The sequence below is a fragment of the Elephas maximus genome, chromosome 10, assembly GCF_024166365.1.
Source record: "Elephas maximus indicus isolate mEleMax1 chromosome 10, mEleMax1 primary haplotype, whole genome shotgun sequence".
NCBI classification, from domain to species: domain Eukaryota; kingdom Metazoa; phylum Chordata; class Mammalia; order Proboscidea; family Elephantidae; genus Elephas; species Elephas maximus.
The window spans coordinates 114,296,819-114,321,418 of NC_064828.1; positions in this window are offsets into that span (position 1 = coordinate 114,296,819).

Sequence of the window (24,600 nt, forward strand, 5' to 3'; positions counted from 1 at the left end):
AATTCTGGCTTCTACGTGCTCATTTCTGCTCCTCTGACTTTCTATTGAGTTGTCTACTTCTGTAATTCTATTGTTAATCTTCTGAATTTCTGATTGCTGTCTATGGATTTTTCCAGCTTATTAAATTTTTCATTATGTTCCTGAATAATCTTTCTAATTTCTTCAATTGCTTTATCTGTGTGTTCCTTGGCTTGTTCTGCGTATTGCCTCATTTCCTTCCTGATGTCTTGAAGGGTTCTGTATATTAATCTTTTGTATTCTGGCTTTGGTAATTCCATGAATGCACTTTTCATCTAGAGATACCTGGATTCTTTGTTTTGAGAGCTTGTTGAGGTGATCATGGTCTGTTCCTTTATGTGGCTTGATATTGACTGTTGTCTCCGAACCATCTATAAGTTTTTGTATTAGTTTATGCTTGCTTACTGTGTCATAGCTGCTTGCTTTGTTTTGATTTGATATACCCAGCTGGGTTGCTTGAGTGAGCTAGCTTGATTATTTTCACCTTTGGAGCTCTGATGTCCTGTCCCCAGATGGCTAGAGCTGTTATCAGGTATATCAGTCTAGGAGTCCATTCAGTTTTCTTGTATGAGTTCAGCTCAGGTTTCCAGGTAGCTGATCATCAAGTGTGTGGTACAGGCTCTGTCCTACAGTCTTAGAGGGGCAGGGGTGATTGGTGTATGTACCGGTACCTGATTGCAGCAGGGGCTCATGCTCTGAACAAGGCAGGGGGCTGAGAACCGACCCCCGAGAGTCTCTGAGGAAAGTGCATCGCTGTTTCCTACAGCGTGCAGGTGGGTGGGTTCTGGAGACAGACCATGGGCACCCAAAGTTTTCGGTTTTAAGGACTGGGAGATACCAGTTATCCTTGGACCCCTGTCACAGGTGGCTGGGTGATCTGAGTGGAGCTGCCAGTCCTTAGGTCCCTGATGTGGGTAGGTGAGGACCTTGTTTAATATGCAAGGCAATGTCAAACATCAAATACCCACCTCTCCACCGCACAGCTGAAACAGTTGGAGTCTGCCAACAAGGGCCTATTCCCCCAAAATAGCCCCACACAGGTTCATGCAGATGGGAAAGGTGCTCAAAGTCCACACACCATTTATGCCTGGACAGGAGCCACTTCTGTCCTGAGCTCCCCCTTCTTCAAGGCCAGGAGGATGGCTCTAGGCGATCAACAGGGCCTATCTCAGGCCCAGGGAATTCAGCCACTGAATCTGGCTTGGGTGTGGGAGGGCACAGTAAAATACACGCAAATACTTAGTTTTTGCCGAGAGTGCCATTCTTCTCTGGTTCCGGAGGTGTGAGTAGGCTGTGTGGCTGGCTGCTTCTCCCTGAAGAAACTGTGGCCGAATGCTGGTACCACCCCGCTGCCGCCACTCTGGGGGTGGTGCCTGAGGGCTGTCTGTGATTCAGGTCTGGTAACTCCTCTCCGCTTCTGAATGGTCTTTTTCTCCCCCTGCCCCTTAGTTCATTTTCTAAGCTGGCCTTTGAAGCTCAGGGCTCCCAGCTTGTCACAAATATACTCGTTTCACTTGTTTTTTTGGGTCTTTGTTGTAAAGAGGGCTCTCTGGAAGCGCCTGTCTATTTTGCCATCTTTTCTCCGCCTTGAAACCATTTCTTCTTGTTGTTAGCTGCTGTCTCAGCCCTTGGCTCGTGGTGACCCCACACACGATGGAACGGAACGCTGACCATTCCTGGACCATCCCACAATCTGTTGTGGATTGGACTGTTGTGACCCATGGGGCTTTCATTGGCTGATTTCGGGAGGTAAATTGCCAGGTTTTTCTTCCTAGTCCAGAAGCTCTGCTGAGACCGGTTCAGAATCATAACTTAAACTGACAGACAGATGATGGCTGTGCGTGAGGTGCATTGTCCAGCAATTGAACCCAGATCTCCCACAAAAACAAACAAACCAAACCCGTTGCCATTGAGTCTGTTCTGACTCACAGCAACCCTATAGGACAGAGTAGATCTGCTCCATAGGGTTCCCAAGGAGCAGTTGGTGAATTTGAACCACCAGCCTTTTGTTTAACAGCTGAGCTCTTAACCACTGTGCCACCACGGCTCCAGGTCTCCCACATGGAAGGAGAGAATTCTACCGCTGAAGCACCACCACCTCAATACGAAAACATTTTCTGGTTCTTTACAGCGTTGTGATGAATCTTAATAACAACCCAAAGGTACATTTTATTTATGGCCATTTTATAGACGGGGCAGTCAAGCTCAGGGGGACAGTGGGTCGGCTCAAGGCAAGGGGTGGGGTGGATCCCTACCTAGGCAGCCACGTTTTCTGGATTCCCAGAGACCAGAGTTGCATATGCGAAGTTTGTGTTTTCTCCTCATTTTAATAGTACATAACCTTCTGAACGTACTTGTTGTTCATTAATACTGGCTGAGTGCCCAAGCTCTATATGGGATTTGTTTAAATCTGGGCTCTGGCAAATTTGATTTTTACTGAAAATTACCCATTTTTTTTTTAACATTTAAAATGTTATTGAGCCATGTGGCCATTGCCATCTTGGGCAGAAAACATCTTGGATGAATTTGCATTTTTAATTCTTGGCATTTTTATTTTGCTTCAGTTCCCAAAGAGCATTTTTTTTTCTTCTTTAAAAAAAAAAAAAAAAAAAGCAAGCAGGCAGCCTACAGCGGGGCAGGAGTGCCAAGAGGACGCAGTGATAGTCGTGATGTGCAAGCCATTGCTGCTAACTGCCCCAAATTTGACCAAGTGCTCCGAAGCAGAGCCTGCTGCCTGACCGCTCAGTGAGCACGATTCCACGTGCAGCCACTCCCGGGTGGGACCCATCATTTCTTTGTCATGGCTGTGTCGAGGAGCAACTCACCCGCAGGTGCTCAGGAACGGCCTCTCAGTGCCTGCAGCATTTCACAGCGTAAGGCGCCCCATTGCCTAGTGCTGGGCCCCAAGGCTGGCCCAGGGCTCTTGCTGGAGTGGAGACGTTGGGCCCAAGGGGGTTAGAGCTAGACAGACTTTAGAGGCCAGTGGTCCATTTTACAGATGGGGAAACTGAGGCTGAGAGCAGGAAGAGGGAATGGGGGCCCTTATTACTGAACCATGGTTTCTTAAGCACCTGTTGTATGCCCAGGAGCAGGAAGTTGGCCTTGGCCCCACGTGTGTCCTGGAGGGGGAGACAGGCAAGTCCACTGACAGTGAAATACAGGGCGGTGAGGAGCCCTGGTGGCACAATGGCTAAAGAGCTCAGCAACTACCGAAAGGTCAGTGGTTCAAACCCACCATCCGCTCCAAGGAAGAAAGATGTGGCAGTCCGCTTCTGTAAAGATTGTTGTTGTTGTTAGGAGCCATCGAGTCGGTTCTGACTCATACTGACCCTATGCACAACAGAACGAAACACTGCCTGGTCTTGCGTCATCCTCACGACCATTGGTCATTGTTGGGCTTGAGTCCATTGTTGCAGCCACTATGTCAATCCATCTCATCGAGGGTCTTCCTCTTTTTCACTGACCCTCTACTTTACCAAGTGTGATGTCCTTCTCCAAGGACTGATCCCTCCTAATAACAGTAAGTGAGACAAAGTCTCACCATCCTTGCTTGTAAGAAACCTTCTGGTTGTACTTCTTCCAAGACAGATTTGTTCGTTCTTCTGGCAGTTCATTGTATATTCAGTATTCAAAGGCATCAGTTCTTCTTTGGTCTTCCGTAACGATTACAGCCCTGGAAATCCTATGGGGCAGTTCTATTCTGTCCTATAGGGTTGCTATGAGTCAGAATTGACTCAACGGCAACGGGTTTGGTTTCTGGGTTAAGTGAAAACCCCATGGACCTTAGTTCTCCTCTGAAACACGTGGATAGCTGTGAGGCAGAATCGACTTGATGGCACTGGGTTAAATACTCACCGCCAATTGCTGTCAAGTTGATGCTGACTCATGGCGGCCCCATGTGCATCAGAGAACTGTGCTTTATGGGGTTTTCAATGACTGAGTTTTTGAGATTGCCAGGCTGTTCTTCTGAGGTGTCTCTGGGTGGACTTCAACCTCCAGTCTTTCAGTTAGCGACTTAGTGCTTTAACCACTGTGCCACCAGAGCTCCATACAGGTGTGTGTATATATATATAAACTCATTGCCATCAAGTCTATTCACAGAACAGAACTGCCCCATAGGGTTTCCAAGGAGCAGCTGCCGGATTTGAACTGCTGACCTTCTGGTTAGTAGCCTGAGCTCTTAACCACTATGCAGCCAGGGTTCCATAAACCCCAGGGCTGCATACATGTATAAATAAATAAACAAATAATATACACACACACACACATATGTACACACACACACAGACACACACGTATGTATCTGCATAGAGCTGTGGAGCCCTGGTGGCTCCGTGGCTAAGAGCTTGGCTGCTAACCAGAAGGTCAGTAGTTGGAACCCACCAGCAGCTCCTTAGAAACCCGGTGGGGCGCTTTCGCTCTGTCCTGTAGGTTTGCTACGAGTCAGAATCTCCTGGACAGCCGCGTATGTGGGGTTGTTTGGTACATACCTGTGGCAGTGGCGGCCATTGTTGCTGTTGTGTTGATTCTGACTCATGATGACCCCGTATGGAGAGTATGGAGACTTGAACTGCTCCATAGGGTTTTCAAGGCTGTGACTTTTCAGAAGATTGCCAGGCCTGTCTTCTTTTTTTTTTCCTTTTTATATTTTTATTGTGCTTTAAGTGAAAGTTTACAAATCAGGTCAGTCTTTCATACAAAACCTTATATACACCTTGCTATAAAAAAAAAAAAAAAAAAATTTTTTTTTTTTTTATATACTCCTAGTCGCTCTCCCCCTAATGAGACAGGACATTCCTTCTCTCCATCCTGTGTTTCTGTGTCAATTCAGCCAGCTTCTGACCCTCTCTGCCCTCTCCTCTCCCCTCCAGACAGGAGCTGAACACATAGTCTCACATGTCTGCTTGATCCAAGAAGCCCACTCCTCACCAGTATCATTTTCTGTCTTATAGTCCAGTCTAATCCTTGTCTGAAGAGTTGGCTTCAGGAATGGTTCCTGTCTTGGGCTAACAGAAGGTCTGGGGACCATGACCTCTGGGGCCCTCCAGTCTCAGTCAGACCATTAAGTCTGATCTTTCTATGAGAAAGTGGGGCCTGCATGCCACTGCTCTCCTGCTCTTTCAGGGATTCTCTTTTGTGCTCCCTGTCATGGCAGTCATCAGTCGTAGCCGGGCACCATCTAGTTCTTCTGGTCTCAGGCTGATGTAGTCTCTGATTCATGTGGCCCATTCTGACTCTTGGGCTCATGCTTACCTTGTGTCTTTGGTGTTCTTCAATTCTCCCTTGCTCCATGTGGGTTGAGACCAATTGTTGCATCTTAGATGGCCGCTTGCTAGCATTTAAGACCCCAGATGCCACTCTCCAAAGTGGGATGCAGAATGTTTTCTTAATAGTTTTTATTATGCCAGTTGACCTAGATGTCCCCTGAAACCATGGTCCCCAAATCCCCGCCCCTGCTACACTGGCCTTCGAAGTGTTCAGTTTATTCAGGAAATTTCTTTGCTTTTGGTTTAGTCCAGTTGTGCTGACCTCTCCTGTATTGTGTGTTGTTCTTCCCTTCACCTGAATTAGCTCTTGTCTACTATCTAATTAGTGAATCCCTCTCCCCCTCCCTCCCTCCCCACTTTTGTAACCATCAAAGAATATTTTCTCTGTTTAAACTGTTTCTTGAGTTCTTATAATAGTGGTCTCGTACAATATTTGTCCTTTTGCAACTAATTTCACTCAGCATAATGCCTTCCAGATTCCTCCATGTTATGAAATGTTTCACAGATTCATTGTTGTTCTTCATTGATGCGTAGTATTCCATTGTGTGAATATACCATAATTTATTTATCCATTCATCCATTGATGGGCACCTTGGTTGCTTCCATGTTTTTGCTATTGTAAACAGTGCTGCAGTGAACATGAGTGTGCTTATATCTGTTTGTGTGACGGCTCTTACTTGTCTAGGATATATTCCAAGGGATGGGATCGCTGGATTGTATGGTCAGATTGATTTCCAAAGTGGTTGTACCATTTTACATTCCCACCAGCAGCGTATAAGCGTTCCAGTCTTTCCAAAACCTCTCCAACATTTATTATTTTGTGTTTTTTGGATTGATGCCAGCCTTGTTGGATGGAATCTCATTGTAGTTTTGGTTTGCATTTCTCTAATGGCTAATGATCGTGAGCATTTCCTCATGTATCTGTTAGCTACTTGCATGTCTTCTTTAGTGAAGTGACCAGGCATGTCTTCTAAGGTGCCTCTGGGTGTGTTCGAACTGCCGACCTTTTGGCTACTAGTTGAGTGCTTAACTGTTTGCACCACCCAGGGAGTCCTATATACAACTATCAAACAAAACCAAACCAAACCTGTTGCAGTTGACTTGATTCCGACTCATAGAGACTCTGTAGGACAGGATAGAACCACCCCATAGGGTTCTGAAGGTTGTATCTTTTTGTTCTGTTGTATATAGGGTCATTATGAGTTGGAACCAACTTGACAGCACCCAACAACAACAATCTTTATGGGAGCAGAATGCTACATCTTTCTCCCTTGGAGCTAGTGGTGGGTTCGAACTGCTGACCTTTTGGTTAGCAGCTGAGCGATTAACCACTGTGCAACCAGAGCTCATTTATATATAGCTTATACATATGTATATATATATCTACATAGATAAGGTACAAATATATCTATATTTGGGTATCTGTATTAACTGTATCTATATTATTGATATCTATATTATCGATATCTATATTCTCTATGGAGCCCTGGTGGTGCAGTGGTTAAGAGTTTGGCTGCTAACCAAAAAGTCAGCAGTTCAAATCCACCAGCCTTGCCTTGAAAACCCGATGTGGCAGTTCTACTCTATCCTCTAGGGTCACTATGAGTCGAAATGGACTCGACGACAATGGGTTTGTTTTTTTTGGGTTTATAGTCTCTACATCTGTATTCTCTGTATCTGTCACTTGCATGTATATTATCTATACCTCTGTTATCTATGTCATCACCCACTTCTCTCTCTCTCACCACTCTAGGCATGTTATTGGTGCTCCCCAAGAGCCTATCTGCAAGTCCCACACCACGTCACTCCTCTCCCGCTCCTGGGCCTCTGACTGTGGGGCCATCAGCCCGCTTCTTGAAGTGAGGAAGCCACATTTGAATTTGCTAAAAAAACGTAAAACAAAAAACAACAAAAGCCCCAAACCAAACAAACACTTCGCGACACAGACCGCTGTTTCCTTCAGCCGGCGCCTTCTACAATATGGTGCGGTGGGCTGGGAAGTGTGGCCACAGATGGTGTGCTTGGTCCCAGCCCTGTTTTCTAAATACCCGCTCCTCAGTGTGAATGGTAATGTGCGGACACATGGTGCCGCCTGGCTACCAGGCGTCTCGAGAGGCAGCACTGCTCTTGGCCTGCCGCCCCAGTCCGGTCCCCTCCCTTCAGGTGGCAAACATCCAAATCTTTCATGATACGGATGCTGACACTCAGGTTAGAAGCATGGCGGTCCCTCGTGTCTGTGCAGTGCCCTATTGACAACTTGCTGTCCCCCTGGCGTGCTACTTGCACAACTCTGGGTGGTGGGGGTGCAGACAGGGGCTCCTGCATTGAACAGGAGAAGAACCCGGGAATGAAATGTGGCAAGCGAACAGTGGGGTGGGATGTGAACTCAGATCTTCAAAGGCTGTCCTTGCAGCTCACCTCTCTTCCAGGGACTGTAAGAATTCTGGGAAGGAGCCTGTGACCCAAGCCCCTCCAGGATAACATGAATACTGAGGGAGGCAGGGACATTCATTTCATGTGAGAAGCTTCTCTTTTGCAACTTCAAGTTGGAGGCAGCCTGGCAAAGTGGGAAGAAGGTGAGCTTGGCACACCCCACACACTTGACCTTGAATTCTGTCTTGCTCTGTTCTGGTGACTTTACCCCATCATCAGGCCTCTCCAAAATCCAGTTTCTTTGTCTGTAAAGTGGAAAAGATGTACTAAGGACAGGGCCATGGAGCCATGTATCCCAGGGGAAGGCAATGCAGGAGACTTTGTCTGCAAGGAATTCAATAAATAAAACTCGCTCAAAGTGTATTTCCTTTTGTTATCACTGTGCAGTGGAAATACAAACAACGTCAGTGATAGAATATTCCTTCCTGAAATATTCTTTTGTTGGTCTAAATTTTTAATTGAGTTTACTGGTGAGTCTTAATACTATTACCTTTTGGCTTCAAGTTGATAGGTTTTATCACCTCTTGTTGTTGTTAGGTGCTGTGGAGTTGGTTCTGACTCATTGCGACCGTATGTACAACAGAATGAAACACTGTGCGGTCCTGCACCACTCTCACAATCATTGCTATGCCTCAGCCTATTGTTGCAGCCAGTGTGTCAATCCATCTTGTTGAGGGTCTTCCTATTTTTTGCTGACCCTCTACCTTACCAGGCACGATGTCCTTTTCCAGGGACTGGTCCCTCCTGATAACATGTCCAAAGTACATGAGATGAAGTTTTACCATCCTCACATCTAAGAAGCCCTCTGGCTGTAGTACTTCCAAGACAGACTTGTTTGTTCTTCTAGCCGTCCAGGGTTTATTCAGTATTCTTTGCCAACACCATAATTCAAAAACGTCAATTCTTCTTCGTCTTATTCATTGTCTAGCTTGCGCATGCATATGAGGTGATTGAAAATATCATGGCTTAGGCCAGGCACACCTTAGTCCTCAAAGTGACATCTTTGCTTTTCAACACTTTAAAGGGGTCCTTTGCAGCAGATTTGCCCAATACAAAGCATCCTTTGATTTCTTGACTGCTGCTTCCATGGCTGTTGATTGTGGATCCAAGTAAAATGAAACCTTTGACAACTTTAATCTTTTCTCCATTTATCGTGATGTTGCTTATTGGTCTAGTTGTGAGGATTTTTGTTTTCTTTATGTTGAGGTGTTATCCATACTGAAAGCTGTAGTCTTCGATCTTCATCAGTAAGTGCTTCAAGTCTTCACTTTTATCAAGTAGGGTTGTGTCATCTGCATATCTCAGGTTGTTAATCAGTCTTCTTCAATCCTGATGCCAGATTCTTCTTCATATAGTCCAGTTTCTTGGATTATTTGCTCAGCATACAGATTAAATAAGTATGGTGAAAGGGTATAACCATGACACACACCTTTCCTGATTTTAAGGCATGCAGTATCCCCTTGTTCTGTTTGAAAGACTGCCTCTTGGTCTATGTACAGGTCCTGTATGAACACAATTAATTATTCTGGAACTCCTTTGCACCTTATATATGTGGTATTCCAATGGACTCAACGGTAATAAAGATGGTGCGGGACTGAGCAATATTTTGTTCTTTTGTATATAAGGTCACCATGAATTGGAGCTGACTCAACGGCAACTAACAAAAATAGAGAAATGATGCAGTTGGCCCCTAACATGTGTAGACCTATGACATGCAGGCATTAGGAGAGTAAGGTCCTAGCAGTTTGGAACCTTTTGAGCTTATTTAGAGCAGTTTGTGTCTCCAACCCCTATGACACTCTATATTCCCATGTTGAAGCAGTAGATTTGAAATATAACAATCATAACACAGTGACTGGGAAGACAGGGAGCTTGAGATTCTTGCATTCAGGGAGATAATGTAGGGGAAGTACTTGTCCAGGGGCAGTGCCTAGCGCTTGGCTCTTGCTTAATAAATCTGAGTTACCTTTTATTTAGAAATATGGGCCTTTTAGGTGTAAACACGGGCATAATATCATCATATAGAGTTGTTGGTTCAAGTCCCAGCTTTCCCGCCTATTGGGATATCACAGAAACAACATGAAGTTCTTTTCTGAAAAATAGGGATTGTACTATCTATACCTATGGGATCCAATGAGCTCACTTCCATGGAGTACCTGGCTTGGCCTCTTGGTCCCTCTGCCTGGGGCCTGATCCAGCCTCACTCAACACTTGACCCTTCCTGGACTCTCTGTTTTTGTAGTCTTCACCTCATCTTAGTTTCCTAAGATTGGCTTTTCTGGAGGACATAGAGTCTGACTCCCTATAATGACTTGGGGTTTTGAGACTTGGTGGAAGGATATCATGGAGTGTTTGTGTGTTGAGGGGTGGGAGACAGGGGAATTCCTGAAATGAACCGGAAGCTCTGGGATAAGACCTGGGAACGGGCAGAAACCAAGAGAACTCGCGGAGATGAGATACAGGAAATAGCCTGCTTAGGAGGCCACCACCCCTGATGTTTTAGCTGCAGTGAAATCCCTGCTTTCCTCACGTCATTCCACCCAGAGTCAGATCCTGGAAGGGAGGCGCTGATTGGCTGACCTTAGGTCATATGTCCACCCCTACTTTTCCAGGGGCAGGGAGACTTAGATTCTGATCCTCCTTCCATAAAGGAGCTGGTAGCACAGTGGTTAAGTGCTCAACTGCTAATCAAAATGTTGGCGGTTCCACCCACCAGCTGCTCTGAGGCAGAGAGATGTGGTACTCTGCTTCCATAAAGATTACAGCCGTGGAAACCCTATGGGGCAGTTCTACCCTATCCCGTAGGGTTGCTATGAGTTAGTGGGAGGCTTGTTCTAGAATCACTCTGTGCTGGAGAACACGTGCTAAGGAAGAGCTAATTTCTCCAAAGAAATCGGATATTCTCTAGGGAGGGAGGTAGAACCCGGGTAGCCACGTATGCTGAAGGTCCACTGCACTCACCTTTTGCTCTTTCCCCTTCCACTGCCTTGGCTGGGCCCTAGCCAACCCCCACCTGGCCCACCCAAGGACATTCTCACAATTCCTGATGGGCCTGAAAACCTTGACTTCCGGGCCTAGGTCTGGGATAGATAATGCTTCTGCCTTTTGCTTGAGTAACAGAGATTTTGTTGCTTATGCTTTAGTGGGGGGTGGAGACGAGGAAAGAAAACTTGTATTTGATGAGCTCCTAATACATGCTAGGTATTGTATGTACCCTTCACATTAATGAATCTCCTTTAAAACATAAATAGAGTTCTTGGAGGTACATATCGTTACTCCTATATTGCAGATGGAAAATTGAGGCTCAGAAGACTTAAGTGAATTACTCATGGTTTCACTTAGGGCTCTTTGATATAACCATTAGACACTAACTCTAGTTAAATTAAGCCAAAGACTTAATTGGAAGAAAATGGAATAGAGGTTGATAGAATTGAATGGGAGCAAATGCACAAGATTTGGAGAAGACAGGAATCAAGACACCCCTGAGGATCCCAATAGCAGAAACCAATAATACTCTCTAGAGAAAATTAGTTCCAAGATTTTTTCCAAATCTATCTCATGGTGGTCAATATTTAAATTTTTTGGAGGGAGACTGATTGGCCTAGCTTGGAAGGCTTTGGCTCAGAGCCAGCTTCCTGGGTGTGTAAACTGAGCAGTCACACAAGAGACCCCACATTTGGTTTAATGCTCTGATGTCACTGTCTTGAAATTCTTCAATAATTTTTGAAAAAGGGCCCAGATTTTTATTTTGTACTTGGCCCTGCAAATTATGTAGCTAGTCCTGCTTTTTCCAGGTGAGTGCAAGACAATTTGATTGACAGTCCTGGAAGATTGCACACAGTGGTGATTAGGTATTTCCCTAAAGCAGTACTGGGTGGTACCATCATCAGAAAGGGGAATGGATACTCAGCAGGTAGACAAAAACAATAGATGCCCGCCACCATCCATACCTTGTCAGTTCAACATCCTCACACACTTTTTTCCCCGTACAGACAATATACAGACAATTTCACTTCACTCAAATTTTATTGAACAGAAATAGTAACAGGGCCCTGGCTTTCTGCAAAGGAGGATAGGAAATGCAATTTTCCTCTGTGCTTAGGATGAGGGAATGAGATTAAAGAACATCTAATGATTCTTTACCACAGCCTATTTGCCCATAATCATAAACGACCTATTTTAGATTGAATCGCATCCTCCCCAAAATTGTGTCAAAGTCCTAACCCCTGTACTGTGAATGTGACCCTGTCTGGGAATAAGGACTTTCTTTTGTTATGTTAATTAGTTCGTATCTGAGTTGGATAGGTTCTAAACCTGATCACTTCTGAGTGGTGTCTTATTAAAAGAGCAGAATAGACATAGAGACATGCAGGGGGAAGACAGACAACATGTGAGGGTTGTTTACAAGCAAAGGAATGACAAGGATTGCTGGCAGACAGCAGAAACTAGGAGAGAGGCCGCAAAAGAAATCGACATGGCTAAGACCCTGATTTGGACTTTTAGCCTCCAGAACACAGAGGAAATAAATTTTTTGTTTTTAAAGCCACCCACTTGTGACATTGTTTGTCATGGTAGCCTAGGAAACTAAGATACCACCCTGAGTTATATATCATGTATTGTAGACTATATATTATACACTATAGAATGGATGTCAATTTGTAAGCCACAGGGTAAATTATAACTCTAGACTCACTCTTACAAGGCTTTGTAACAAGCCTCAAAAGATCAACGTTGATCTGCAAGTAAATTAATTGCCTGCCAAAACAAAACTAAACATTTTTTGAAGAAAGACAACAAAATTCAACCACTCTCCAATGCAACAGCTACAATGTCCAAAAACAAAAAACCAAACTTGTTGCAGTTCCAACTGATAGTGACCCTATAGGACAGAATAGAACTGCCCCATAGAATTTCCAAGAAGTGGCTGGTGGATTCGAACTGCTGACCTTTTGGTTAGAAGCCAAGCTGTTAACCACTGCTCCACCAGGGCTCCCTACAATGTCCAGCATCTAATAAAAAAATTGCTAGACTTATGAAAAAGGAGGAAAACTGTGACCCATAACCAGGAGAAAGTTAATCAATAGAGACAGGCTCAGAAATGACAGAGATGATACGATTACTTGGCAAGGACTATATAAGAACTTTTATAAGTATGTTCAAGAATTCAAGGGAAAACACGAACATAATTAGGAGAGAAATGGAAACTGTAAAAAAGAAACAAGTGGATCACCTAGACCTGAAAAGTACAAAGTATGAATTAAAAGTGTCACTGGATCAGCTTAATAGCATATTAGACATTACAGAAGAAAAGATGAATAAGCTTGAAGACAGCCATATAATCTATTCAAACTGAAAACACAAAGAAAAAGGCTGAAAAAAATGAACAGAACCTCAGTGACTTATGACACAATAGAAAGCAGTCTAACATAGGTATGATTGGAATCCTAGATAACTAGGAGGGAGACAATGTAGCAGTAAAATATTTGAGGAAATAATAAATAATAGTCAAAAATTTGGTGAAAAAGAGGAAACAACATATCCAAGAATCTCAGTGAACTCCAACAAGATAAATAAAAAGAAAACCACACCAAGAAACAATAATCAAATTTATAAAACCAATGACGAAGAGAAAATCTCACAAGTTTTCAGAGAAAAGACATATTACATACACACAGGGAAACGGAGGTAAAAATGGCCTCTTATTGATCTTAGAAACAACACAAGCCTGGTGATAATGCAATGACATCTTTGGAGTATTAAGAAAGGAAGGAAGGCAGGCAGGAAGGAAAGAAGAAAGGAAGGAAGAAAGGAAAGAAAGAAGCAAAACAAGCCCCTGCCTATCTAGAATTCTATACCTAGCAAAAATATCTTTCAAAAGTGATGGTAAAACAAAACTATTTTCAGGCAGATTAAATCTGAGAAAATTTGTCACCAGCTGATATGTACTACACTAAAAATCAAACTAAGTACTTCAAGCTGATGGAAAATGATTCTAGGAGGAAACTCAAATCTACAGAAAAGGATGAAGAGTGCCAGAAATGCCAAATATCTAGGTATACAGAAAAGACATTTGTTCTCATTTAAAACATTTTAAAAAAGATAATTGACTGTTAAAAAAAAACACACAACATATTGTGGGAATTATAGTACATGTAGAAGTGAAATGTATGGCAACAATACACAAAGGATGGGGAGAAAAATGGAATATGCTGTTGTAAGGTTCTCAGATGTAAAATTATATGATGCTGTCTGAAGACAGACTGTGACAGATTAAAGAAGTGTGTTGTAAACTCTAGAGAAACCACTAAAAATAATCAAAAGAGGCATAGCTTATAAGTTAGTCCAACTGATAAAACTGAGTATAGAAAATATTCAATTAGCCCCAAAGAAGGTATTAAAAGAGAGGCAGATATAAAAGGAATATTAATATAATGGGTTTAAGTCCAACCACAGTATCAACCATATTAATTGTAAATGGACTAAACATGCTAATTAAAGGGAGTATTTATTTATTGTATAAAACCCCTTACTGTAGAGTCAATTTCCACTCACAGAGACCCTATAGAACAGAGTAGACCTGCCGCATAGGGTTCCCAAGGAAAAACTGGTAGATTCAAACTGCCGACCTTTTGGTTAGCAGCCAGACTCAACTACTGTGCCACCAGGACTCCATCTATTTTATAGTGGATAAAAAACAGCATCCAATTATACACGCTGTCTCCAAAAACACACTTTAAATATACTGAAACAGATAAGCAAAATGTAAAGGATGTAAAAGGAGTTAATGTGAAGATCAATAACTAGAAATCTGAAGTGGCTATATTAATATCAGACAATGTAGATATCTTAGTTATCTAGTGCTGCTATAACAGAGGTATCACAAATGGGTGGCTTTAACAAACAGAAATTTATTTTCACACAGTTCAAGAGGCTGGAAGTTGGAATTCAGGGTGCCAACTCTAGGAAAAGGTTTTCTATTTCTGTTGGCTATGGAGGAAGGTCCTTGCCTCTTCAAGCTTCTGCTCCTGGGCAATCTTTTTTTTTTTTTGCTAATTAATTAATTTATTTTTATTGTACTTCAGATGAAAGTTTACAGAACAAACTAGTTTCTCATCAGACAGTACACACACTGTTCTATGACATTGGTTAACAACTCCACAACATGTCAACACTCTCCTTTCTCAACCTTGGGTTCCCCATTACCAGCTTCCCTGTTCCCTCCTGCCTTCCAGTTCCTGCCCCAGGGCTGGTGCGCCCCTTTAGTCTTGTTTTGTTCCACGGGCCTGTTCAGTCTTTGGCTGAAGGGGGAACCTCAGAAGTGACCTAATTACTGAGCTGAAAGAGTGTCCGGGTTCATACTCTCAGGGTTTCTCCAGTCTCTGTCAGACCAGCAAGTCTGGTTTGTTTTTGAGTTAGAATTTTGTTCTACATTTTTCTCCAGCTCTGTCTGGGACCCTCTATTGTGATCCGTGTCAGAGCAGTCAGTGGTGGTAGCTGGGCACCACCTAGTTTTATTGGACTCAGTCTGGTGGAGGCCATGGTAGATGTGGTCCATTAGTCCTTTGGACTAATCTTTCCCTTGTACCTTTAGCTTTCTTCATTCTTCCTTGCTCCTGAAGGGGTGAGACCAGTGGAGTATCCTAGATGGCCATTCACAGGTTTTTAAGACCCGAGACACTACTCACCAAAGTAGAATGTAGAACATATTCCTTATAAACTATGTCATATCCCGGGCAGTCTTCATGTGGCGTGGCAGCTATCTTGCCCCGACTCTGTCTCTCTGGCTTGCTTGTTTAATGTCTTTTATATCTCAAAAGAGATTGACTTAAGACACACCCTACACTAATCTCGTCCTATTAACATAACAAAGAAAACCCATTCCCAAATGGGATTATAACCACAGATATAGGGGCTAGGGTTTACAACACATGTTTGTGGAGGGCACAATTCAATCCCTAAGAGTAGACTTCAACAAAAGGAATACTACCAAAGTTCAAGAGGAGTATTTACGAATTATGAAAGGCTAATTCATCAAGAAAACGTAACAGTTCTAAATGTATATGGACCAAATAACAGAACTTTGAAGTACATGAAGAAAAAAATGGAGAGACTTGAAATGAGAAAGAGATAAATCTACAGCTGTAAATGAAAAATTTTTAACACTTTCAGTAATTGATAGAATTGAAAATACATCAGTAAGGATATAGGATACCTAAACAACGTCAAAAAACCTACTTGGCCTAATTACTCCACACAATAGGAGAAAAGAATATACTTTCTTTTCAAGCACACATGGATCATTCATTAAGATAGCCCACGTGCTGGGCCATAAAATAAGTCTCAATAAGTCTTTGTTTAAAATCAAACAGAATATACTCTCTGACTACAATGAAACTAAGTGAGAAATAACTTAGAAAAATAAAAGTGGAAAATACACAAATACTATTTTTAAGTTAACACACTTAAATAACCCATGGGATCAAGGAAGAATCACAAAGTAAGACAGTATTTTGAATGGTGATAAAGTAAAAACAAAACAGAAAATTGTGATATTTATGTTTTAGAGGGAAATGTTTATCTTCAAATGCTTATATTAGAAAATAAGAAAAATTTAAAATAAACGATCAAAGTTTCCACCTTAAGAAGCTAGGGAAAGAAGAGCAAATAAAACCCAAACTAAGTACAAAGATGGAAATAAAAAAGAGCAATAATCAATAATAGCAATCTCCAGATAGACTGATCAAAAAGGAACATCACTGAATATTTACCAATATCAGGAGTAAATGGAGATTATCATTACAGCTTATGCAGACAATAAAAAGGCACTAAGGATCTATCATGAATATGATTATGCCAATAATTTCAACAACTTAGAATGAACAAATTCCTTGAAAAACGCATTTGCCAAAATGAACACAAGAAAAAAATCCTTGATTAATCCTGTATCTATTGAAAATTGAATTAATAATTTAAAACATTACCACCATGGAACTTCATGTTTAAACTGTTTAATTGATGAATTCTATTAAGCATTAAGGAAGAAATAATACCAATATTATATTAATTTTTTCCAAAAATAGAGAAAAAAGGAACACGGTCTAATTAATGTTGTGATGCCATGATGCAAATATAATACAAAGAAAATTACAGACTAATCTTTCTTATGAATATTGAGGCAAAAATCCTTAATAACATATTATCAGATTGAATCCAGAAATATTATCCGGATACTGTTAATATGCAAAGATGATATGACATTCAGAAAACAATCAGTGCAATTTACCATCTTACCAGAAAAAAGAAGTAAAATCATATGATTATTTCAATATATGTAGAAAAAATTATTTGATAATATTTGATATGCACACATTATAAAAATTATAAAAAAACCTAAGATTAAAAGGAATCTTTCTTAACATAATCAAGGGCATCTATGAAAACAACTAAGGCCATACTTGAGTAGTAAACTATTGAGTGCTTTCGCCTTAAGATCAGGCACAAGGCGAAGATGTCCACTCTCACTACTTCTGTTCAGCATTGTACTAGATATTCTAGACAGTGCCAAAGGCAAGAAAAAGAAATAAATGGCATAAATATTGAAAAGAAGAAGTAAAGCCCTGTTTATTTGCAGATGACATGATTGTGTGCCGAGAAAATCCTAAGGTATCTGTAATAATAGCTACTAAAGTGAATAATTTTGGAAAGTTTCTTGATACAAGGTCAATATACAAAAGTCTACCGTATTTCTAAACACTTTTTTAGTAAGAACAATTGGAAATATACAATACTTAGAAATAAATTTAACAAACCCCCAAAAAACCCAGTGCCTTCGAGTCGATTCCAAAAGTGACACTGAAAACTACAAAACATTTCTGGAGGAAATTAAACAGGATCTAAATATACGGAGAGATACATTATGTTCATGGATTGCAAGACTCAATGCTGTTAATATATCACGTTTATTGTAATTCCAATGAATATCCTAGTACATTTTTGGGGAGAAAACAAAAAACTGATGGTAAAATTTATATGGAAATGCAAAGGACCTAGTGGAGCCAAAATAATTCTGAAAAAGGAGAACACATTTGGAGGCACTGCTTTACCTAATTTCAACATTTACAGTATAACAAACCAAAAGAATCAGACCAACGTAAGAATAGATATCTAGATTAATGCAAGAGAGGCGTACGTATGTGACTAGTTGATTTTTAACAAAGGGGCGAAGGTGATTCCACAGGAAAAGGATAGTCTTTTCATCAAATGGTTCAGGAACAACCAAATATCCCAGAGAAAAAACAAACAAAAAAAAAACAAAAAAACCCGTGACTCCACTCGACCACTCATAAATCTCACCACTCTTAATTAAAAATGAACTAAAAATGGATTTTATATGCTTTGGCACAAACTCCTATAGTTTAATGTAAGACTTCTGGAAGAAAATATAAAAAAAAAAAAGACTTCTGGAAGAAAATATAGGAGAAGATATTTCTGACCTTGGAGTATGCAGTGGGTGCTTGAGACACAAATAGCACTAACCATAAAAGTTGATAAAGTGAACTCCAACAAAATTAAAAACTTCTGCTCCTCGAAAGACACCATTATGAAAATGGAAAAAGAAAGTTACAACTGAAAGAATATTTGCAAAGCATGTATCTGGCAAAGTACTTATATCAAGAAAAATTCTTACAACTGAATAATAAGACAAACACTTTCTTGCTTTTTGGCACAAGATTTCCCAGACCCGTCTTGTACTTTCCCTCTCCCACCCCGAAATCATACATTTCTCCAAGGAACTCTTGTTCCTTTTAGCAAAGAACAGTATTTCGAAACAGAGATCTGGCTGCTAGGTGTACTCATTGCTACTGGAGTGTCACTGCTCTCAGGCCTCTCAGTGGATGAAGCTAGAAAATACAGGTCTGTATACACACATATACACAATCGCAGCTACAGACAAACGTAGGCTCAGGTCTGTAGCTACATCTGTCTGCCTATATTGAAAACCACAAGGTCACACCAACACTTGCAACTCCACTCAGATCTGTCCATGACAAAGCTTCACTCTTGTGGTTCCTTTTTGAGGGCACCACAGGTGACACCTTAATTCTCGTTTCACCTCTATGTACTGTTGGATGTTAAATTCCTACCCTGAATATAAACGACAGTCTCACTATCTTTTCCCCCTCCTGGCCAGATAGCCAATTCAATACACCCCACATTTCTTTAGATTATTTTACCTGAAGATTTACTCTCTGGGATTGATTTCTATGTAAGTTACGGTCGTTTGACTTCCAATCACAGATCAAATTCCGACTGACAAAAGCAAACACGGCACTTACCGGGAGGTCAAGTGATAGCTTGCTCGATCTAATGAGAAGCTGAAGGATCAGAATTGGGAACAAGAGGGAACTGGAGGGATTCTAGGATCTAAGCCGCAGGCACCAAATAGCCCTCTCATCAGAGCGCAGAGCGCCACCAATGGGATGGATCGGCTTCAACTCTTCTCCCTCCTCACGTTTCTCCACTCAGCGTGAGCACCCCCAGCTGAGAATATGACCGCGGTAGCTGGGGTCATGTACCCATTTCTTGGCTGGATGAGGTCAGGGCACCGTAACCGGGATAGCCCTACTAAGGCTGTATGCCATGGAGACTGGGTAGTGCCCAAACAAGGCTGATGGGAAGGAGGAGGATGGAGGCTTGGGTGAGCAAGTCAACAGATGCTATTACCCTTGCTGGCCTACCACCTGGAATGCTTTTGCCAAGTTTTTTGAATTACTGGCTTATTCTCAACTTCCAGGTCTCAGCTCAACTGCCATTTCCCCAGATGGCCTTCCTCAGTTACCCTCTCTGGAGCTGTCCTTCTTCAAGTTCCCCTCTTTTATATCACTTTGTTTTTCTACTCAGCAGAAATTATTATAATCCCTATCCGCCATGTTTCTTTTCCTCTCTGTGAGGAACCCGAACCTTTGTGAGAATGCATCTCTCCTGAATTCTGCCTTGGGTCTACCCAGGTATCCCCGGACTCAGGAACCATGTCTGACATGTTGGGGTTGTTCAAGAGGTACATGTTGAATGAGTGAATGGATGCATGACTGCCCAGGATTGCGTCACTAGTCAGTGGCAACACTGGGCTTCATGCAGTTTTGGGACTCCGAAGTCCATGCTTTTTTTTAGCAACAAGACAGACAGACAGACAAGCAAACCAACAGGAACACAGGACACACAAATTCTCTCCCTTAAGGAAAGGCCCATTTTGCAATTTGGGAACCAACGACATGGCTGACACTAGCTGAAAGGGTTAAAGGAGGAGTAGAGGAAGCCGGTTAAACTTGTTTCTTTTTTTTAAGTGTTTTTTTTTCTTCTTTTTTTCCAGGAGGCCCAAGTTGCAGTGATCTTCAGGGGCTGGAGGGAGAGCCATGAAAAGAAACCAGAGAGGCTCTGGGACAAAAGATTGAAATCCTGGTATCTCTTTTGTTTTCACCCAAGTCTGTGGCCACTGACATTCCTCTTTACGCCCTGGGTGGATAATAAGCCCCCTTCTCAGGAATGGAAATGCTCTTATACATTTTAATGTGACCTTAGACGGTGCTTTTCAGAAATCACAGGCCCATCTGACTACACTTGAGGTTGAATTGAGCTAATGGTATTCACCTCATCTTTAGATGCAAAATTGGAAGATAAAAAGACCTTGATGTGAAAAGGGGGGGGGGAGGGGAGTAGGGGGTGGAAGGGTTGTGAGCGGAGGGAGGGGAAGCAGATTAGAGATACTGCTTAAAAATCCCGTGATTGTGCCTTGATAAGGAAATGTCTCCTCTTTCTAAAATCCTCCATAGGCTCCAGAGATGTCCTTATGCTTTCTTTTTTAATGATAGAATCTTTTTATTCTGAGGCCAGGAAAATTTGAATGTTGCTGCATATGTGGCCACGAGATGCGCTGACCTTTAGCAAATCTTATTTTTTAAAATCAGATGGAACAGTTATTGCAATATTCCAGCTCTGTAAGATGAAAAGAGAGAGAGAGCTTTCTTCCTCTGTAATCAGACGTGGATTAAATTTATTAAAGATGCTGTGTGTCCTTTTAAATAACTCTCAGCAACCGTCTTTCTGAATTGTAAGGAGCTAGTTGGAGACATGGCATGCTGGTGGTTCCATCTTAAGACCAGAGAAAAGTCTTTGAAAATGGGAGAAAACTTGACTTCTTTTGGTTGCTCTTTGGGTAAAAGTTGAGTTTCCTACATTCAGCCAAATGCATGTGAGGAGTGAACGGGGTGAGGGGAATGGGAGGGTGTGGTGGATCAGCCTCCCAGGGAAGGAGCCTGGATGGAGCCCCTGAAACTCCAGTGACATGCGTATCTCCTCAAGACAGGTTTGTTTCCAGTTTTGACGTGCCCGCGGTCTGCCAAAGACCTTGAATGCTTCCTGCCACCAGGGATCTACAGCCTCCAGGTTGCACGGGCCAGTTGGGCAATCCATCACGGAGCACACCTGGTCTGCCCAAAGGAGACAGCAGGTAGGGAGGGCGGAGTGAGCGGGCTGGGGTAGGGGAGAAGATGGCAGGGAGAGTGGGCCCCCGGGATGACTCATGTGGGATGGAGCCAGGGCCTCGGGCCTCCAGGCACCTCAGTGCAAAGGGGTGCACATAATTGATTAATGCGGAAAGGGTGACAGGCTCGGCTGGTCTGGCCTTTTGACTTTACAGCTTCTGTCTGTATTTATGGACTTGGACGCTTGCGCCTGCAGGCCACGACATTCTGACTTTAAATCGGGCATGCTGACGCAGATACATGTGGTGCCTGGGATTCTTAGTATTTAAAAAAGTTTTTTTTTGGTATAAGATCTTGTTTGTTCGCACTCAATGCACCCACTAAGCTGCTTTGGGAAAATACTTTTCTTTCTTTCTGAGAGTGATTGCCCTCTACGTGTCTCCATAAAGGCTGTATCTGTACAAGGGACATTCCTAAGTGGGCTCCCAGTTCAAACAGAATTTCCTGTGTGGATGGAGCCCCTGAGTGGTGCGAACAGTTATCACGCTTGGCTTCTAACCACATGGTTGGAGGTTTGAGTCCACCCAGAGACACCTCAGAAGAAAGGCCTGGTGATCCAGCCACTGAACACCCTGTGAGGACAGTTCTACCCTGACACACACCGGGTCACCGCGAGTCAGAGTCGACTCAACAGTAACTGTTTGTTTTTTCTTTTTTGTGGGTCACTGTTTGGGAAGAGAAAGCAGACATCCAGGGTCACTGCGCAGGAGCATAATTGTAGGAGAGGGTTGGCTCTAACAAGACCCCCGTAAGCCAGAATGTGTGAGAGTTCAAAATTCACCTACCTCAATCCACTACTGTTTCACTAGCTGAGCAATAAGTGGAAAACACTCTAGTTCTACTTTGCCCTCCGCTTGGAGTTCATTTATTTCCAAGGGAATTCCAGACTAAGAGATACTTAGGGCCAAACCATTGTGGGTATTTAGTATGTCTGTTGAGTAAGGGGATGAGTGAATAACTGAGCAAATTCTAGGGGGGATACCAATCACGTTGGGCATGGAGTAGTCATTCGATTGGAGGTGGAAGGATATATAACTTTCCGAATGAGTGAAGAGGTACTGAGTGGGTGGCTCTTAAATACGTTTTCAATGACTGACTCAGGGCCGGACAAGTGTCCTTACACGTGGTAGATTCTCGAAGACTGAGTGAGGGATGACTGGATGGTTCTCGTTACCAAAAAACCAAACCAGTTGCCATCGAGGTGACTCCGACCCATGGTGACCCCGTGTGTGTCAGAGCAGAGCTGGGCTCCATGGGGTTTTCAGTGGCTGAGCTTTCGGAGATAGATTGCTGGGCCTCTGCACGGACTTGAACCTCCAACTTTTTAGCTAGCAGCTGAGAAGTTAACTATTGTGCCTCCCAGGGACTCCTGAAAGGATGGCTTTCATTCCACGTACGTGGTTTCACGTGGAGCTCACTGCAGTCGGGGGTGATCGTCAGGGACCCCTTTCTCCCGGGGAGGAAATTCAGTCTCAGGGAGCTTGCATCCCTGCGAGCTCCGGGTAGTGGGGCCGAGCTCACTGTAAGGTCTGTCTGGCTCCTATCCGCATGATCACTCCATCATACCAAGCTGTTTGACTGTCCCCTCTCGAGTCCTTGTCCTCAGGACTTGGCCTGATGGAAGGACTGGCTGGCTTGCTGCCTGAACAACATACCTGTAAGCGCTCGGCACAGCTTGGTGCTGGGAATCTTCTCGACAAGCAAGAGGTTCCCACCCCTGCCCTCCAGGGCCTGAGAACTTTCTTTCCATTGCATGCTGCAGCCCAAGGGGACAGGCACTCCTCCCCGTCACCTTGTCCTGACCAGTCCTCAGAAAAGTGCTGGTAGGGGGCTGATAGGGAGGGGTGCTGGTCAGCTCCTGGACTTGGGCCACCTCTCTTGAAGAAGCCTTCTACCTGGATGCTCCTGCCAGGGACCTCGGAGACGTGGGCCTGGCCCCGCCTGGCCTGGCCTGGCCACCTTGGGGAGGTGAGGTGGGTGGGGTGGAGGGTGGGGCTGTGCTAAGCTGTGTCATCGCGGGGGCTGACTTCTCCACCACAGGAATGTGCTGACGGTTCTGATTCGAGCGTCCCCCAAATCTGCATCAGCGAGTCACAATTGAGAAATAGTCCAAGGCTGGAAATGAACGATTGATCCTTCACGCACAGTGGCTGCTCCTAAATCAGGTTTATTCTGATGGCTTTTTTCAGAGAGAAGGGGCATGGTGGGGGCTTAGCGGATGGTCCAGAGCCTCCACATTAGCTGACCCATGCTGAGTGGACTGGCCTTGGGCAACTGACTGCCCTTTCTGAGCCTTAGTTTGCTCTCCGTAAAGAGCAGGCCGAGAAGGCCACCGACGTGGTGCTCTGAAGGGTAGCGATCCACGTGCAAGCGGCCTAGCGCCGAGCTGGGCATGCAGCACAAACGGGGTGGACACATAGTGGCTATTTTTGTTTGCATAGTTCTGTGTTTAATGAAAAAGAGGAGGAAGAAGAGGAGGAGGAGGAAGAGAAAGTGATAGTAGCTAACATTTCCTGAGTTCTTAGCATGCAAGAGAGTAAGCCCTTTACAAATCTCTCTTGTAAAATCCTGAAGCTCTCTCGTAAAAGCCCTGAGTTACTATTAGGGCTCCCACTTTTCAGTTAAAGAAATGGGCTCGGCGAGGCGAGGTGATCTGCTTGAGGTCTCGCAGCTAGTAAACGGAGGTGCTGGAATTCACAGGGGTGCCCGAGTCCTACACAGGGAACAAGTCAGGGTGATGGGCGTCCCCCCTGGGTGAGGAAGTCTTGCCCAGGACCCAAGCTTTAGTGTCCTCTCGGTGTCATTGAACCCGGGGGGCAGAGTTGGAGCCGCTTATGCTGGGCAGGGCATCTCAGAAGCTCAGGGAGGCTCCACCACTGGAACGCTGCTGGGGATTTAACTCCTTGTGTGGGCGGGTGTGTGCCAGCACGTGTACCCTCACAAGAGATTTGACTATCACATACCTGCACGTTGGCACCACCACCTAAAACAGAGGCCCCAGTGAAAGACGGCTCTTCGTGTATTTTGCCATAAATATTTGCAGCGGAAATTATCTTTGAAGATGAAGGGTCGAGCTAGAAGCAAAGCCCGGCCTGGCCGTGTTGTCTGTGTTGTGAAACACTGACAGGATGGGTGGGGGCAAGAGACTGGAGCTGCCAGGGAGACCAAGGGACTGAATAGATTGGTGGGGGGACTCGTGGGTGAAGCATTGCCAATCTTGGCCTTCTGTGAATGGGGAGGGAGGTGGGATCTAACAACCCTGTGAGAATTAAATGATGGTCCTGGGACAAGTTTGGACTTTGGGGGTTAGGCTGGACTCCTGGATGACCATTCACTAACTC